Source organism: Prionailurus viverrinus, chromosome A1, assembly GCF_022837055.1.
Source record: "Prionailurus viverrinus isolate Anna chromosome A1, UM_Priviv_1.0, whole genome shotgun sequence".
NCBI lineage: Eukaryota > Metazoa > Chordata > Mammalia > Carnivora > Felidae > Prionailurus > Prionailurus viverrinus.
The window spans coordinates 141,703,506-141,722,970 of record NC_062561.1 but is presented as its reverse complement, the minus strand read 5'-3'; the positions used below and the strand labels follow the sequence as shown (position 1 = coordinate 141,722,970).

The 19,465-nt window shown below is 43.0% G+C and overlaps 1 protein-coding gene across 20 annotated transcripts in view; it reads right to left on the bottom strand.

Annotated features, from left to right (window-relative positions):
- S100Z (S100 calcium binding protein Z) overlaps positions 1–19,465 on the bottom strand; it is a 73,978-nt gene that overhangs the window by 37,706 nt on the left and 16,807 nt on the right. For 11 of the 20 annotated variants that reach the window (XR_007149795.1, XR_007149843.1, XR_007149896.1 and 8 more), the window contains exon 1: positions 19,309–19,349. The exons of 3 other annotated variants lie outside the window; for them this stretch is intronic. The gene's annotated coding sequence lies outside the window, so the exon portion shown is untranslated. Of the gene's footprint in view, positions 1–8,231; positions 8,720–11,916; positions 12,003–18,184; positions 18,273–18,898; positions 19,220–19,308; positions 19,370–19,465 lie in introns of those variants that run through there. 6 more of the 20 variants (XM_047847717.1, XM_047847992.1, XM_047847366.1 and 3 more) reach the window with 5 other exon arrangements.

The window sequence follows — 19,465 nt, the reverse complement described above, 5'->3', positions numbered from 1 at the left end:
TGTGTCTGACAAAAATAAAGAAATACATAAAATTATGCAGCCATTTAAAATTAGAATTAGAAAGACTGAAGAAAAAAAAACAGAAAAAAGAAAAACTACAGAAATGCAAAAATATTTTTCCCAGCACAATAAATGACAGTAGCAAAATAACCATATGGGTGCAGTCATGGAAAAAATCTGCATACATGTAGAAGAGAAGGAAAATACGAATAGTTTGAATAGTTATCTAATAGAATTATGGATGCTTTTTAAAAGTTTCAATGCTGCCATTAAATTGTATTTTCAATTAAATATCAATTATAATTGTATAATATCTAAAATTATAATCTATCTCCATATTAGGCAATGTCTTTTAAGGTGCAATGTTGAATTTTAATACTTAGTATATAAAATTCTAGGTTCAAAATGATTATGCCATTTGTTTATATATGCAAGAGAAAAGATAAAGGAACTATGCAAAAATGTTAATAGGAGTTTTTGAAGGAGGTTTTTTTCTTTTTTCCACATGTGTTATTCTTGGTTTTGGTAATTTTAAATCTTCAGTAATAGCTCTTTTTACTTTTATAACTAAAAAAAAATGCAATGGAGTGTTTTAAAAATCATGGAGTTGACAAAGCATTTGAACCACCTAAATATAGATTTTTGGCTGTACTATCCACTGACTTTCCTCAGGCACTTTCGAGTTTGCAAAGCTCTTTTTTTTTTTTTTAATTTTTTTTTTTCAACGTTTATTTATTTTTGGGACAGAGAGAGACAGAGCATGAACGGGGGAGGGGCAGAGAGAGAGGGAGACACAGAATCGGAAACAGGCTCCAGGCTCTGAGCCATCAGCCCAGAGCCCGACGCGGGGCTCGAACTCACGGACCGCGAGATCGTGACCTGGCTGAAGTCGGACGCTTAACCGACTGCGCCACCCAGGCGCCCCGCAAAGCTCTTTTTACACACACTATTAAGCAGCAAATATTTTCCCAGTGCTATATAGAGTCCGTGAGAAATTACATAATTCAGGACAAATGCTCAAATATTACTGAAAAATACATTATTAAATACCAAACCAACCATAAGGTACATAAGTGGGCCTCCTTCTTCATGAGAGGAAAAGGACAACCTCAAATTAATGCCCTTGAACTCCTTTTCCTTTGACAAAGTTTTTATTCCAAAGTTGGTTTAAGGATCAGCACGTGGGCTCACTGTGGAGGGTGGGGGGGCTGTCCTGTTTCTCATTCTTCTGAAAACAATTAGGACAATGACGTGAAGGGCAGGGGTCCCTTGAGGAACCAGGAACCGTAAGGAGAGCTGTGACTGCACATTTCTCCTCACCCTTGTGGTCCAAAACAAACAAACAAACAAACAAACAACAACCCAGAAACAAAACAGGCTTAGGAGACTGGCCACACATTTCTGCCAGGAAAGTCTGTCTCTGCTCCAGGAACTGCAGAAAGATTCTTCCCTTTTCTTTCCCTTTAAGGATCTCTCCTACATCCCTGAGTTCAAGGTGTATCATATCTGCTGAATACCTGCTGAATTCAAGATATGTCATCGTGCCCTCTACCTGAAGACTAAAGCTAACAGTAAAAAAGAAGAGGAATTCTAAGAGCAGCTGGCTGGCTCAATCAGGGGAATATATGACCCTTGATTGCGACGTTGTGAGTTCAAGCCCCACACTGGGTGTAGAGATTACTTAAAAATAACATCCTCCTTTTTCTGTTACAAGTCAAACACCTCTTTCCCCAGATGAAATGAGGAGATTTTTACAATTCGCTTCAAAATAATTCAGCGGCTGGGAGGTAGGTGGTTTGGTGGGAAGTGGGTAGAGAAGACATTGAACCAGACTGGCCATGAGTCCATTTTAACCGGTGAAGCTGGGAGCGGGGTACATGGCAGTTCTTTAGACTAGTCTACTTTTTAGTCTCTATGTTTGAGTCTCTATGTTGAGACTTCCCTTAATAAAAAGTATGCATATACGTATATACACCTACATAATCCCCACCTTTGTCAGCATGAGAAAAAAAGTTAATACTGTAATTATTTCACCAGAGAAGTGACTTAATGGCACTGAGCATATGGAGGATTACTGATAGAGAAGCTGTGACTTTTTGTCACTGTTGCACACAGATAAAGAACAGCTTAAACATAGTGAAGGGAACAAGAATCTTCCCAACAATGAAGGCTGTTAAACACTGAAATAATTACTAGGAGAAGATAGCTAAGGAAATTCTTTCACTGCAAATAGAGATTAAAACAGAGTTCTTTACATGATGGGTAAGCAGAATATTAACGCTTGTTGGTTGCCCAAATTTATTCTGGGGCCAAAGGAGGTGGGTGAATCTTGATGTGAACCTTAGCCAGTCACAACGACTAGACTGAAAAAAAAAAGCAGGTAGAATGGAATGCGTTTGGACAAGTGGCATGCATCTATTCCACAGGTCTGAACCTCAGCTTGTTTATTGTCTAGCTATTAGGAAGCCCAACAATTACACTTCCAATGTCAGCCAAAACCATAGTCCTTGTCTGCCAGGATGCTGAAACAAGGTCCCACTGGTAGCCAGTCTTCACAATGGCACCAAAATGATTTTTGTCTCCTGTATTCACCCCTTGGTGTTCGTCCCCTCCCACACTGAGCATCACTGATCCGTGTTACCAATAGGATATTGTGTGTGACTTGTAAGACTAGGGCGTAAAAGGGGTGCCTGGGTGGCTCAGTTTGACTCCTGATTTTTGCTCAGGTCATGATCCCAGGGTGGTGAGACTGAGCCCCATGTTAGGCTCTGTGCTGAACTTGGAGATCATGGAGTCTGCTTGAGATTCTCTCTCTCTCTCTCTCTCTCTCTCTGTCTCTCTCTCTCCCTCTGCCCCTTCCCCCTACCTCGAGCACTGAGCTCATACTCACAGGCACTCTCTTTTTCTCTCTCTCTCTCAAAAAAAAAAAAAAAAAAAAAAAAAAAAAAAGCTTAGGGCATAAAAGACATTGTGACTTCTGCTTTGCTTCCTCTTAGATCACATGCTCTGGGGAAGTCAGTTACCATGTTGTGAGGACACCCAACAAGCCCCATGCAGAGAGATCCATGTGGCAAAGAACAGAGGCCTTCGGCCAACAAGCATCACCAACCTGCCAGGCATGTGATGAGACTCCTTAAAAGGGGATCCTCCAGCCACAGTCAAGCCTTCACATGACCGCAGGACGACATTTTAGGAAACCCCAAGCCACAACTGCAGCTACATAGCTCTCAAATTCCTGTCCACAGGAACTACATGAGATAATACATATTTAAAGCAAAATTTTGGGTAAATCGTTATGAAATAATAGACATCTATATAGCTTGTTGGTTAAAAGTTTAGTCTTTTTTTTTTTTTTAACGTTTATTTATTTTTGAGAGAGAGTGAGAATGGGGCAGGGGCAGAGAGAGAGGGGACAGAGGGTCTGAAGCAGGCTCCGTGCTGAAAGCAGACAGTCCAATGTGGGGCTTGAACTCACTAACATTGAGATCATGACCTGAGCCTAAGTCAGCCGCTTAAGTGACTGAGCCACCCAGGCGCCCCCAAAATTTTAGTCTTTTTTACATGACTCTTGAGAAAAATGGTGCAATGTAAATAAATATGTGCCTTCTATTATAAGTTCTCAGAAATACACACGTAAGAAAGGAAATTCTCATATCTGGTCTCAGAATGGACAAACTCTTACAGGAGGGGGCACTGTTTCCCATTTTCCACAGCACCTTTCTCCACAAAGCAGAAGTGAAGATTTAGGGGGAGTAACAACGCTGCAAGTGACCTCCTTGAATAGCTTAATAGAGTTACTACAGGGCTTTTAAAAAATTAACAGTTTAACCGAAAACCGCTGTTTCTGATACTGAAACATCACCTCGGATCACAAAGCAGCACGGCTTTCTCACTCCTCAGCATCATCCAAGCAATGTCTGCTTAATAAAACTTCTCTGATTTCCAAAGTTCACTCAAGTGCATTAGTACTTATTTCTCAGTTGTCGGTTTTTGTGATTCACAACCCAGAACTCCAAAAGCTTCCTAGCAGCCCCTCCCCAGCTTCCCAGAGTGAGAAGCTGAGAGAGCAAGGCCCATCCCAGAGTCTCCAGGGAGAAAGGTTTCTCCCTCCATTCTAGCCTCCTCCAATAAATGGCAACCCTAAAAGTTTGCTGTTTCTGAAATTTGTTCAGTAGCGTAAGCTCATCTTTTTTATTCTCTGCCACAAATGAGGTTAGAGTTCCTGGTATAGACACAGCATGTATAGGGGCTGCAAGTAGCAAGGACTGTAAAGTCAAACAGGGCAATGAATGGCCTCTGGTGCTTATCAGCCACAGAGGGAGGAGTTCTCTCATCCAGCCAACTCTGCCATGTGGTTTTGGACATCATTCTTAGAAGAATCACCTCAAGCATTGTTTACTTACAGCTTTCACAAGAGTTAAAAAATTTTTTTTAAGTTTATTTATTTATTGGGGTGGGGGGGCAGGGGCAGAGAGAGAAGGGGAGAGAGAGAGAGAATCCCAAGCAGGCTCTGCACTGTCAGCATTGAGCCCAATGTGGGGCTCAAACTCACCAAGCGTGAGATCATGACCTGAGCCAAAACCAAGAATCAGATGTTTAACCGACTGAGCCACCCAGATGCCCCTTGCAAGAGTTTTGAGAGCCAGTCATGTTTATTTCAAGGTAATCCTTTTCTGTTTCAGCAGCTACTCTCAACTTCCATAGTTTGCCATTAAGAACCCTGAGTGGTTTGCCCCATTCAAGACAGACTCTGCTGAACCGATAAAATCTCCATAGAGCCCTGCCCTTGGTCCAGAAAGCAGCAGACTCTCCAAAAAGAATAGGCCTGATAGACTGGATTTGCCAGTTTCAGGTTAAGTTACAAACTTAGGCAAAGTCACAGAGCCTAATTATGGTTGCACCTTTCTAGACCACTAGATTCCCTGGAGTTTGGTGTTTGCCTCCACGTGACTAAGACTCCTCACTTTCCAGCAGAGATGGATGGGGTCCAGGGCGTGAAGATCCTGCATCATTTTTTGGGGGGGAGGAGGGACTTTAATACATATGCCTCCAAAAGACCTGGACTCCAACAAAGTTATTTGCTCATTTTCAGCAAGCAAACTCCTCCTTTTCCCAGCAGCTCAGAAATAGATTCGTGGTGGTAAAAGTTGCTCAGATATCCTAATCTTAGTCAACTCTGAGCTCCCAAGTTCATATAATAATGATATATTTCTCCTACCTTGATTTGGCTCTCAATACATGGACACCATATGCCTTTAATGTTTACTTTTCTTTTTTTTTTTTTAATTTTTAACGTTTATTTATTTTTGAGACAGAGAGAGACAGAGCATGAACGGGGGAGGGTCAGAGAGAGGGAGACACAGAATCTGAAACAGGCTCCAGGCTCTGAGCTGTCAGCACAGAGCCCGACTCGGGGCTTGAACTCACTGACCATGAGATCATGACCTGAGCCGAAGTCGGCCGCTTAACCGACTGAGACACCCAGGTGCCCCTAATGTTTACTTTTCTTTAGCCAAAGCAAACCATCTGGTTACAATTGAAAATTTTTTTAGATTTTTTATATTCTATATATCCACCAAGTTGAGACATTTCTCTTTACAGCCTATAGCCTTAGCAGGTTCAATCCCTATGTATCATCCCTGTAAAGGAATAGGAGTTGAAAAACTCCCATACTTACTCACTTACATAGTTTTTTGGGTTTTTTTTAATTTTTTTTTTTTTTACATTTATTTATTTTTGAGAGACAGAGTGAGACAAAGTGAGAGCGGAGGAGGCGCAGAGAGAGAGGGAGACAAAGGATCGGAAGCAGGCTCCAGGCTCTGAGCTGTCAGCACAGAGCCCAACGTGGGGCTTGAACCCACAGACCATGAGATCATGACCTGAGCCGAAGTCGGACACGCAACCGACTGAGCCACCCAGGCGCCCCTGTAAACATATAGTTTTGAAATAAAAGTTTAGAGGTTACTTGTGAATAATTTATGTTTTTAGACTTGGGAATGATTAGCCTCCACCCTGGTTATCATTGCCCTACGATGATAACACAGTGGATCTCAGAGGAATCAGCGATTTCCCCTCACCTTACTCTTGGCATGACGTTCCCTAAGCCAATCTGTGCCATGATTTGACTGGCAAGAGAAGATGGCTGAAGACTGAGAAGGAACGAAAGAACCTTGGAAATCCCTGGAGTTTCACATACTTTTGGAACTTCATTTCGATTGCTTCAAGAGAGAGGCTCCACCCTCTTTATACCTATCAAAAGATGACTGACAGATTGAAACCGGTCCTGGCTGTTCTGTCTTTTAGCAAGCAAAATCTTTATTGCTTCAAATTCTGGATAGATAGGAACTTCCATTAAGCCCTTTTAAAAACTGGCTAAAGAAAATGGCAGGCAAAAACCAACAAAAGATGTTCCTAGGAGCTCATGAAGTTATATTTTATTATAAACGATTTTTATTTTTTCTAAAAACCTTAGGTAAGAAAGTTTATGTGAGAGACTCTAGGTATGATTATTAAAAACAAGAATGGGATGGATCAAGAAAATTTTTATCTAACGAATCCATTTCAGAGAGAGGATGTATGGAACCCCAGATTTCATTTGAGATATGCAAGTCCTATATTGGTTGGCTGTATTTGACACTGTTTCCCATTCCTGCCTTCTGAAGGCTTCTATTCTTTGTTTCCATGATCTCTTACTATGAGGCTTTCCCTCCAACCTCTAACTCTTCTTCCTCTGTGTCCTTGCCTCTAAAGGAATCTTGCCTTCTAATGTCTGCCCTTTAAATGTGGGTATTCTCCAGTGCTCTACGTGGTCAACACAGGCAGTTTTATCTACTATGATGGTTTCACCTTCAGGCTATAAAATTCCAATTCCCAAGCCTACTTCCTCAACCCTGACCTGAGATCCCTGAGAATCGTATCAGTACTGTTTTACTTTCATTCACCTACAATACAGACCCACAACTTCCTGTGACATGCCAATGTTTTGCATAGCCTAGCTACTTGCCTATCACTTGTATACTTACACTTCTGGGAGGAGAAATTAGATCACGAATTTTATTGCTCTTTCTTTGGACTTGAATTTGTTATAGGCTATACTAGTTAGAATGCATTTTGGGGCGCCTGGATGGCTCAGTCAGTTAAGCGTCCGACTTCAGCTCAGGTCACGATCTCAAGGTTCGTGGGTTCGATCCCTGCATCGAGCTCTGCTGAATGCTTGCTCAGAGCCTGGAGCCTGTTTTGGATTCTGTGTCTCCTCTCTCTGCCCCTCCCTTGCTCGTGCTCTCACTCTGTCTCTCAAAAATAAGTAAATGTAATAAAAACAATTTTTTTAAAAGTCATCTCTATGCCTAACACAGGGCTTAAACTCATGACCCTGAGATCAAGAGTCTCACGCTCCACCTAATGAGCTAGCCAGGTGCCCCATCGTCCTCAAAAATCTTAAGAGGAATTATTAGCCCTGGTTTACAGTTCTTTAAGCTGAGGCACAGAGTGGTTTCATAGCTTTCCCAAAGTTGCTGCAGCAGTGAAGTGAGGATTTGAACCCAGGGCATCTGGTTCCAGAAGTACTAGGAGGCATACAGAGGGGAGGGAATCTATCTCCAGCAGTTTCTTGCCAGACTCAGGGCCTTCCCACTCTGTTTACTCAGAGATTTATGGGCTGTGAATCATAAATTACAGTTCTTCCTGCTTTCCCTCATAAGGAACATGCCTGCCAAGCCCTGAGTCTGGATTCGCACAGCCACAGAGGCTTCCTCAGACCTGTGCGATTCCCAGCCAGGGCTCCTCACTGCCCCAGCTCCCTGAAGGAAGACTGCTCCCATCACCATCCCCTGAAATTTAGATAAGAGCATTCTCCTTACCTCATCTCTTCAGAATGCAGCTGGAAGATTAAAAAAAAACAAAAAAACAAACAAACAAACAAACAAACAAACAAAAAACCAAGGTGGAAGATTCTTGTTTCTAAATCTAGTAGTTGGAGTGTGAGGGGGGAGGGCTTTGGGCCAGAGAGGAGGGGTTGAGGAGCACAAACAAGGGCAGGAAGCAGTTGCCATGGGGCTTCCTCTCTAAAAGGTGACCTTACCTTGGCCACAAAAGAAACACACACACACACACACACACACACACACACACAGCCCACGAGCAGCCTGATGGTGGGTTTTGATAGGCCCCTTGTCCTGCAGGTAGTCTGTTCTGGCTCCTGTAACCATCCTGGAGTCCTGCTTAACTCTCACCTTGAAAACTCCAAAGTTCCCGGGGCAACTGGGTGGCTCAGTCGGTTAAGCATCCAACTTCAGCTCCAGTCATGACCTCAGTTTGTGGGTTTGAGCCTCGTGTCCGGCTCTCGGCTCTCAGCACAAAGCCCGCTTTGGATCCTCTGTCCCCCCTCACTCTGCCCTGCTCACGCTCTTTCTCAAAAATAAATAAACATTAAGAAAAAAGTTTAAGCTCCAAAGTTTCCTGTTCCTGGCCAGGCTGAAGGATCCAGAAGCACTTTCAAGGTACAGCTTGGGCTCCCTAGATCTGCTCAAGAGATTTAACTTAATCTTCTGTCTTCTCAGACATGTCACGTCATGTCTTGCTCCTGTCTTGTCAGGTGCCAGTTTAATTCCTGTCCCAGGAAACCACAGCAGCCATGTGCACTCCTCCTCAGAGCAGCCAGCACTGGGAATGTTTAGACCATCAATGCTGGGTGTAAGATCTCTCTTGGCCTAGAGAACGACTATCAAAAGAAGAGAGAGGGGAAGGCACAGCTCAGGAAATGTCCAACACACAAAACACTATCTTGAAAAAAGCAACTCCAACGTAGGTTCTGAAGACTGGAACCTCTCTCTTTCTAAAATAACTATTCTACCCCACCCAAAAATGGAAATGAAGAGGATCTACCCTGTATCAGGGGACATCGAATGAATATCAAGTAGGTAATTTAAAAATGACACAAAAAGATATACACATGATTTATCACATGCTCTGACCCAGGTCTATAAGCATCCCTCTACACATGCTGAAACTCACACTCAGGATCTTGCCTTGAAAAACCAACCAAACTCAACATCCCTGATATGATGAGCTACTACGGCAGCTAATATGGAGGCCTGAGCTATGGCTGTGGCTGGGGAGGCTACAGACACGGCTGCTGTCACCCGTGGTGCTATGGAGGATATGGATTCTCTGGCTTCTACTGAAATTCTGCCGCAAGTGCCCAATATCTGAGGCCATAACAGGGTTATCCAAATCTGACTACAATAATCAAACCAGGGGCGCCTAGATGGCTCAGTCAGTTGAACGTCTGACTTCAGCTCAGGTCACGATCTCACGGTTCCTGAGTTGGAGCCCTGCGTCGGGCTCTGTGCTGACAGCTTGGAGCCTGGAGCCTGTTTTGGATTCTGTGTCTCCCTCCCTCTCTGCCCCCCCTCCCAAATAAATGAACATTAAATTTTTTTATATACAATAATCAAACCAAACAATATCATTCAGGATCAAGCCAAGATCAAAAGCATTTTGCATCTAAGATTTTAGGAATATTTATCACTTTATAAGGGTCTCCTTCGTGTCTCTTGGTTTCCTTTACTTGTGCTCTTACAACTGAGATTTCTCTATTCCTTTTGCAATAAGTTATCTTAAGTTAAAACAGCAGAAAAAGAAAGAAAGGAATGAAGGGAGGGAGAGGGAAGGAAGGGATGGAAAAGAAAGAGGGAAGGAAAGTTAAGAGGATCCAAACTGTAGAATCACAGAATGATAGGCATTCTAGGGAGATCAGAACGAATGTGTAGGAGCAAAAGGCACATGTGAAATGTCCACATTGCCAGTTAAGGATGAATCCTGTTAGAGTAGAATTCCCAGGCACAGCCAGACAGATCCAGATGGTGGTCGGGGGTGAAGGGGGTCCTGTTCTCCGTTCTTCCCTGTCCTTAGAAGCATACTGACATCACCATGAGAAAGCAAAGCCATACGAATTTTACTATTCTTAGCTGCTTCCCATTAAGTGCAAAATGAACAGATGTATAACCAGAGTTCTTGGTCAACAGAGCCTTTGAATCCTGTAGTATGCTTTTTAAATTGTCAATGGGGTACAGTTAACAAAGTCCAGAATGGGAAAAACTACAAACAACCTGTTTTCTTCAACAAGTACATTGTAAAGGGGAAAAAAGATAAATGGAGAGACTAAAAAGACATTAATCAATTGCAATGTGTGAGCTTCATTTGGATTCTGATTCTTTTTTAACTAAAAAAAAAAAAAAAAGAAACCAATTAGAACATCTGAGACAAGTGGAAATTTGAACACTGACAGGATACTTGATATTAAGAAATTGCTTTTTGTAAGGCACGATTTTTAAATTCCCTATTTTTTGGGGCGCCTGGGTGGCGCAGTCGGTTAAGCGTCTGACTTCAGCCAGGTCACGATCTCGCGGTCCATGAGTTCGAGCCCCGCGTCGGGCTCTGGGCTGATGGCTCAGAGCCTGGAGCCTGTTTCCGATTCTGTGTCTCCCTCTCTCTCTGCCCCTCCCCCGTTCATGCTCTGTCTCCCTCTGTCGCAAAAATAAATAAACGTTGAAAAAAAATTTTTTTAATTCCCTATTTTTTAGAGTACTGAAACATTTACAAGTGAAATAATACGATTTCTGGGATTTGCTTCAGAATAAATGAGATAAGGAGGTGGATAGAGTAGAATTTAACAATAAATACTGGTCATTAGGACTGAGTGATGGATACATGGAACTTCCTTTTACAATATACCATCTGTGAGGGAACAAAGTCCCCCATAATTAAGTTTTTAAAAAGTAAAGTGAAAGGAAACAGCATTCTAGTTTTAATTAACAAAAACTATTATTGAAATAAATACCCTCATTTCCCTCCTTGCCTTTCAATTTTTTTATTTTTATTTTTATAATTTTTCCTTCAATTTTTTTTTTTTTAAATCACAAATTCTGACAAAGCAGTCATATTTTTAACAAAATCTCCCGTCTGCAAGTATCTTTGGCTGGAGTGAAATTCTGCCACCAAGAAGAAATAGACACAGCCCCCTCCAGGTGCCCAGGTGGCTTCTGAAAGAGCTCAACACAAGGCTTGGCTAAAACTACTTTCTCTGGATTAACTAATTAAGTCTACCCAGTGCTACACAGAAGCTATAATTAAACCCTTTTGTGTACTTAAGTCATTCACGCAGGCTACATGGTGAAACTGGGGTGAGGAACTTGGAACCCAGCCAAGACGTGGCAATTTTGAGAATTAATCCCTTCTCTGCAGGTGATGGTGAGCTGCCCAGGGCCCAGGGCTCAGACTTCAAGCTCTTAGGTACCAGCAGTAGTGACCACAGGCCTGTTCTCACATTCTCCATAAAAGAATAATAGAGAACATTCTAGAATAAATGACTTTCCAAATAGAACAGAAGTTTTCTGCAACCCACCCAGAAAAGTAATTTAGATGTCCTCTCAGAGATAATACAAACAGAAATGGGACCAAATTGCCCCAAGGCCAGAACCTTTCAAATGTCACTGCCTTATTGGTGAGAAGGAGGTGGAGAAAAAAATACCAAGTAAATACAGGAGTAAAGACAGTTCCTGCTCTCAGCACAGAGCCCGCTTCAGATCCTCTATCCCCCTCTCCCTCCGCCCCACTTGTGCACTCTCTTTCTCTCAAAAATAAATAAACATTAACAAAAAAATTAAAACTCCAAAGTTTCCTGTTCTTGTCTAGGCTGACAAGGACCCAGAAGCAGCTTCAAGGTACAGCTTGTTCTTGCCTGTCCTTAGAAGCATATTGACATCACTTCCAAGTTGTTCAGACTGACAAATATTTGAGACTGTGGAAACTCAGTGTTTACAGCAGTGTGGGCAAACAGACACGCACTGCTGACAGATATATACATTGGAGCAAAATCTCAAGAGGGCAATTTATCATGACCAAAATTATACATACCCCTGGGACACTTGGCTGCCTTAATTGGAGCAGTGTGAGACTCTTCATCTTGGGGTTATGGCTTTGAGCCCCATGTGGGGTGCAGAGATTTCTTAAATAAACAAACCTTTAAAAATATTACGCATACTCTTTGACCAAGAACTTAAAAAAAAAACACAACGGGGCGCCTGGGTGGCGCAGTCGGTTAAGCGTCCGACTTCAGCCAGGTCACGATCTTGCGGTCCGAGAGTTCGAGCCCTGCGTCAGGCTCTGGGCTGATGGCTCAGAGCCTGGAGCCTGTTTCCGATTCTGTGTCTCCCTCTCTCTCTGCCCCTCTCCCGTTCATGCTCTGTCTCTCTCTGTCCCAAAAATAAATAAACGTTGAAAAAAAAATTAAAAAACAAAACAAAACAAAACAAAAAAACCCACAAAACCAGAAATTATACTTCTAGTAATACGGTATATCCAAAGACACTCCTACCATCAACAGTTCCCGCTCAGGGCACCTGGCTGGCTCAGTTGGTAGAGCATGCATTTCTTGATCTCAGAGTTGTGAGTTCAAGCCCCACAATGGGTGTAGGGATTGCTTAAAAATAAAATCTTAAAAAAAACCGCACAGAAACCAAACAGTTCCCTGTCTACTGAATCACACTCATCAACATAGTCTAAAGATAACAGAGGGGCACCTGGGTGGCTGAGTCAATTAAGCATCTGACTCTAGATTTTGGCTCAGGTCATCATCTCCTGGTTTGTGAAATCAAGTCCTGTGTCAAGCTGTGCACTGACAGTGCAGAGCCTGCTTGGGATTCTCTCTTTCTCTCCCTCTGCCCCTCTCCTGCTTGTGCTCTCTCAAAATAAATAAACTTAAAAAAATAATAATAAAGATAATAGAATCCCTCTCATTGCTTGTCCTGCCCCACAATCCTCCACTCCCTTTCCCAATTAAACTTGCTATACCAGATCATCGGTCATTACCGTGTCCACTTCCTTCTCATTCTTTCTTAAATACACACAACTGTGGCTTCCTATCCCCACCATGTGACTGAGACTGGTGATCTTGTCAAGGTCACCAATGTTCTCCATGTGGTAAGACCCACTGGGTCATTTCTCTGTTCTTATATCTCGACCTCTCAGTAATATTCCACATGGTTGACCACGCTCCTTTACATCCTTGGCTTCCTTTCTTTGGACTTTCTTCCTGCTCCAGTGGCCCGTCCTTCTCAGTCTCTCTCTCTTTTTAAAGTGTTTTCATTTATTTGGAGAGAGAAAGAGAGTATGCGTGGGAGGGGCAGGGAAAGAAGTAGAGAGAGAATCCCAAGCAGGCTTTGTGCTTTCAGTGCAGAGCCTGATGCAGGGCTTGATCCCATGAACTGTGAGATTGTGACCTGAGCCAAAACGAAGAGTAGGATACTTAACCGACTGAGCCGCCCAGGTGCTCCCCCCCTTCTCAAAGTCTCTTTAACAGATTCTTTTTTTTTTGCTCAAAAGGTAAGTTCCAGGGGTGCCTGGCCAGCTCAGTCAGTAAAGCATATGACTTTTGATCTCGAGATTGTGAGTTTGAGCCCCATGTTGGATGCAGAGATTACTTAAAAATAAAATCTTAAGGGGCGCCTGGGTGGCTCGGTCAGTTAAGCGTCTGACTTCGGCCCAGGTCATGATCTCGCAGTCCGTGAGTTCAAGCCCCGTGTCGGGCTCTGTGCTGACTGTTCAGAGCCTGGAGCCTGATTCAGATTCTGTGTCTCCCTTTCTCTCTGCCCCTCCCCTGCTCATGCTCTGTCTCTCTCTGTCTCAAAAATAAACGTTAAAAAAAAATTTTTTTTTTAAATAAAATAAAAATTAAAAAAATAAAAAATAAATAAAATCTTAAAAAAAAAAAAAAAGTAAGTGCCAAAGGCCTCTGACCTAGGCCTGCTTCTCTTCACCTATAGTCTCTCCCCTAGGGCATCTCACGAAGTCCTTTACTTTAAAAACACTAATGGGGGCACCTGGGTGGCTCAGTTGGCTAAGCATCTAACTTAGGCTCAGGTCAGGATCTCACAGTTAGTGAGTTTGAGTTCCCCATTGGGTGTGCTTGAGCCATGCTTCTCTCTCCCTCTCTCTCCCTCTCTCCTTCTGCCCCTCATTCACCTGCGCCCTCTCTCTCTCTCCCTCCCAATCAATCAATAAACAAACAAACAAATAGATAAATAATAAAAATGCTAGTGAGGAGCACCTAGATGGCTCATTGGGTTGAGCATCTGACTCTTGATTTCGGCTCAGGTCTGGATCTCATGGCTTGTGGGTTTGAGGCCGATGTTGGGCTCTGGGCTGACAGTGTGGAGGCTGCTTGGGCTTGTCTCTCTCTGTCCCTCCCCACCTCACATGCACTATAAATACATACATATATACATACATACATACATACATACATAAAATGAGCTTTGGGCATAGGCATAAGCGTGCTTAAACTAAATAAAAAACTTAAAAAATGCTAATAATATGGCAAAGACTCACCATCCCTGATCAGTTAAAAAAAAAAAAAAAAAGAATCCAGATTCAGATATCCAAATGTCCTACTCTAGTTTTTGGTTTTTTTTCCTTTTCAACCGTTCTAAATGAATGTCTAACAGGCACCTCAAACTCAAGATGTCAAGGCCAAAAGAGAACTCTTGACTTTCAAGGCTCAAACTTGTTTACTCCTAATTATTTCACCATCATCCATTAAGAAAAAAATCTAGGCATGATCTTCAATTCCTCAATTCCTCACATATGTTGACTTAACAACTAAAACACAGACCAGGGGCACCTGGGTGGCTGTCAGTTGAGTGCCTAAATGTTGATTTCAGCTCAGGTCATGATCTCATGGTTTATGAGTTTGAGTCCCACGTCAGGATTTGGTCTGACATTGCAGAGGGCAGCTTGGGATTCTCTCTCTCTCTCTCTCTCTCTCTCTCTCTGTCCCTCCCTGGCTCCCTCTCTCTCTCTCTCTCTCTCAAAATAAACTCAATCAATCAATCAATCAATGGCATTGCAGCTTCCCACTTGTCCTCTTGGGGCATATGAAGCCCTCCTTTGTGTTAGGAGGTCACTCAAGCAGACCTGTGGAAAGGCACACATGAAGAGGAACGGAGGTTTCCTGTCAACAGCAAGCACCAACTTGTGAGCTCTGTGAGGGAACCACACTGGAAGTGGATCCTCTAACCCCAGTCAAACCTTCAGATGACTGCACCCTTATGAGATCTCAAGCCAGAACCTTCTGGCAAAACTGCTCCTGAATTCATGACCCACAGAAACTGTGAATGTTAATAAATCTTTATTATTGTGTTAAATCACCAAGTTTTCAGGTAAGTTATTATGTATACTAGAACTAATACTCCTCTTTTACTTAAAAAAGCATATTGGTACACATGCTTATACATGCATAGAAAATATGGTAAAGGGTACACAAAGGGAGTAACTCAGTTCTGACACAGTGTGTAGGGAGGGAATATGCTCACTTTTCACTATATGCTTTTATATTCTCAGGTTTACTCACTAGAATAACATTACTTTTATAATTTTTAAAAATTTAGTTTTTGAAATGGTTAAGCAAAACACTGTTAAGAGGGATAAACCACTCTTAAGTGGTTAAGTTAACCACTCTTAAGGTTAAGAGGGATACACCCTTTTCAAGCTTTCTCATCCTTCATGTTTTCCTTGACTTTGTCCTACTCTCAACACCTAATTTTGGAATAGGCTAAAATTCTTTAAATGCTTTCCAGTGGCCCAAATACTGGAGGATTGGTTTATTTTGTCTTTGTTTGTTTGTATTTATTCACTTGTTTATTTACTTACTTATTTTGAGAGAGCGCATGAGCACATGAGCAGGGAAGGGGCAGAAGGAGAGAGAGAGAAAGGGTCTCTAGCACCCTCTGTGCTAAGCACAGAAGCTGATACAGGGCTCAATCCCATGACCCTGGGATCATGACCTAAGCTAAAACCAAGAATCGGATGCTCAACCAACTGAAGTACCCAGGTACCCGTTTTGTCTTTAGTATTAGTACATTTCACTTAAACATCAACCATGAGAAGACTACTGCTAAGGTAGGAATCCTGATTTGATTATTTGCACTTAATAAGCAATAATGTTGCAATAACCATGTGTGGCATGATCAAATGAACCACTCACACTGCTGCTGGGTGCTGATGTCTTGCCTGGAGGTCACCATGGAGCCTGCAGGTTGGGCCACTGGTTTCTGCAGGAGGTGGCCCATAACTCCAGCTGGGCCTAATTTCTCATCAATAAAGATGGAGACTGGGAAATATTCCACAAAATGAGCAACCGGTGGAGGCAAGGGCAGCTGATACCCAAGCCAGCTCAGACTCTCCTTCAGTAAAGACGAGGTGTGGACTCAGTGACTCCAATTACCTCCATTTAGATAAGAACAACCATCTCAGTCAAGTCTTTCTGGCTTGAAAGGAAAAAAAAAATGTGGGACTCAGGGCACCTGGGTGGTTCGAGGTGGGGCACGAGGTGTGGACTGAGTGACTCCAATTACTTCCATTTAGATAAGAACAACCATCTTAGTCAAGTATTTCTGGCTTGAAAGAAAAAAAAAAATGTGGGACTTGGGGCACCTGGGTGGCTCAGTTGGTTGAGCATTGACTCTTGGTTTTGGCTCAGGTCATAATCTCATGGTTTGTGGGTTCCAGTCCTATGTCAGGCTCTGAGCTGGCAGTAACACAGGGCAAAGCCTGCTTGGAATTCTCTTTTGCCCTCTCTCTGCTCCTCCCCATTTGGGTGAGTGCTCGCTGTCTCTCTAAATATATAATTTTTTTTTTTAATGTGGGACTTGATCTTTGTTTAGTTTCTTTTTTCAGAACTGGGCATGGGTGGATGTCACAGGCCTCTGACTAGGTGGAATCACTAACTTCTCTCTAAAGACATCCAGGGGTGCCTGGGTGGCTCAGTCGGTTAAGCGACTGACTTTGGCTCAGGTCGTGATCTCACGGCTCATGAGTTTGAGCTCTGCATCCGGCTCTGTGCTAACAGCTGGGAGCCTGGAGCCTGCTTCAGATTCTGTCTCCATCTCTCTGCCCCTCCCCTGCTCACGCTCGGTCTCTTTCTCAAATACAAAATAAAACATAAAAAAAAAAAAAAAAATTAAAAGAAGACATCCAAACTCTGTAGCACAGACCCGTAATTTTAATCGAGACTGAGGGCAGCAGTGACAAACTCTACCTTTGATTCTGTAACACAGCCCAATCCTCTCAAGGGCCTCCAATGAGTTCAAGTTCCAGGAAGAAAGCTGTAATCACTAAACTATGCATACTGATGAGATTATAGCCCCAGGATTTATGAAATCTTGATAACCAGGAAATTAGTTGGTCTGAAACTGCTGCTGCCAACTAAAGGGACACCAAGGACATAGCCACAGATCAACTCCCAGTAAGGCCATTCCTTCCGCATTACTGTCTGGCAGTGGGACACAAATCCACATTTGCTTACAAAGTAAGAAGGCCCTCTTAATTTGAATAGAGCCAGTGGAGTGCAAAATAGTCAAATTTGCAGCTAGTTTAAAAAATTCAGACCCCAATAAGAAAGTAAACACAGGAGCAGAGACAACCACAACCAGGGTGCTTCCGGGCTGGGGCCCGAGTTCCTCATTCGTGTCCAGTAAGGGGCAGAGTCAGGTAGCCCAGGGGCTTTGTCAGCTCCTCTCAAAAGCAAAAGAAATGTAATCATTCGGAAAGCTTTTGCTTCAGCAAACACACATTCTTAGGATTCTAGCTCTCAAGTCATTTCTTTAATGCTTTTTTTAAAGTTTCTTGGGGCGCCTGGGTGGCTCAGTCGGTTAAGCGTCCGACTTCGGCTCCGGTCATGATCTCACACTCCGTGAGTTCGAGCCCCGCGTCGGGCTCTGGGCTGATGGCTCAGAGCCTGGAGCCTGCTTCCGATTCTGTGTCTCCCTCTTTCTCTGTCCCTCCCCTGTTCATGCTCTGTCTCTCTCTGTCTCAAAAATAAATAAAAAACGTTAAAAAAAGAAAAAAAACTTTTTTTAAAATTTCTTTATTTACTTTGAGGGGGGCAGAGGGGCAGAGAGAAGTGGAGAAAGAATCCCAAGCAGGTTCCACCCTGTCAGTGCCAAGCACAATGCATCTCAATCTCCATGAGGTGACCCGAGCCAAAATCAAGAGTGAAACACTTAACCACCCTGGTGCCCTTTTCTACTTTTTAATGTACAAAGATGTGAAGAAAAATGAACCAAAACAACGATCCTCTTCTATAGGGCCCTGACCATATTGCAATCATCCATACATGGAATACTACCTCGTCATTAAATATAATGAGGAAGATGGGGCCCTGGGTGGCTAAGTTGGCTAGGCGTCCGATGATTTCAGCTTAGGTCCTGATCTCCTGGTTTGTGGGTTCGAGCCCAGCGTTGGGTTCTGTGCTGACAATGCAGGGCCTGCTTGCGATTCTCTGTCTCCATCTCTCTCTCTGCCCCTCCCCTGCTCACGATCTCTTGCTCTCTTGAAAATGAATAAATTAAAAAAAAATTTTTTTTAACGTTTATTCATTTTTAAGAGACAGAGAGAGTGCAAGCTTGAGTGGGGCAGAGAGAGAGGGAGACACAGAATCTGAAGCAGACTCCAGGCTTCGAGCTGGCAGCACAGAGCCTGATGTGGGGCTCGAATTCATGAACCATGAGATCATGACTTTAGCCGAAGTTGGACACCTAACCGATTGAGCCGTCCAGGTGCCCTAAAAATGAATAAATACTTTTAAAAATAATGAGGAAGATCCATATTAGCTGACTTATTAGTTAATACATATGCACATGTGTATATATATACATGTATTTCTTGTTTTAAGAGTGTAATAGACATATAGATATTGTAGGTAAGTTATTACAAAATTTGTTTCCTTTGGGAAATGAGAATGGGCATGGGTAGGAAAGAAAATTCTCATTTTATATGTTCTTGTTCAGTTTCATACACCAGCATGTATTATAAAAATGACTAACAAAGAAATGGCAAATACCAAAGTAATTTCTTCACGGATCAGCCCATACACCTCCTGCAGGGCCCCTGTGAGCCATCTGCTTCCGCTGCTTTGTTACTCAGTGTCCTTCATCTTTTGGTTTCTTACCTGTGAAATGAGGACAACCTAAGCCTGCTGGGAGACTCAGAACAGAGCAAGCAAGGAAGGCAGCGTGTACACAGGCACTGGAGTGGAAAGGGGCAGACCAGAAATGAAATCTCATTAGCAGTCAGAGAACAACAGCAACAATGCTACGTAATATTTCTGAGTGCGTAAGTGTGCCAAACACTTCATCCCCACACTATGAGGAAAATATCACTATTCTCATTTTACAAAATGAGGAAACTAAGGCACAGAGAAGCATCTTCCCTAAGCTCACAAAACAAGACATGATGGGGGTGCCTGGGTACCTCTGTCAGTTAAGCGTCCGACTTTGGCTTTCAGGTCATGATCTCATGGTTTGTGAGTCTGAGCCCCACATGGGCTCACTGCTGTCATCATCGAGCCTGCTTCGGATCCTCTGTCTGCTTTCTCTGCTCCTGCCCCACCCGTGCTCTCTCTCTCTCA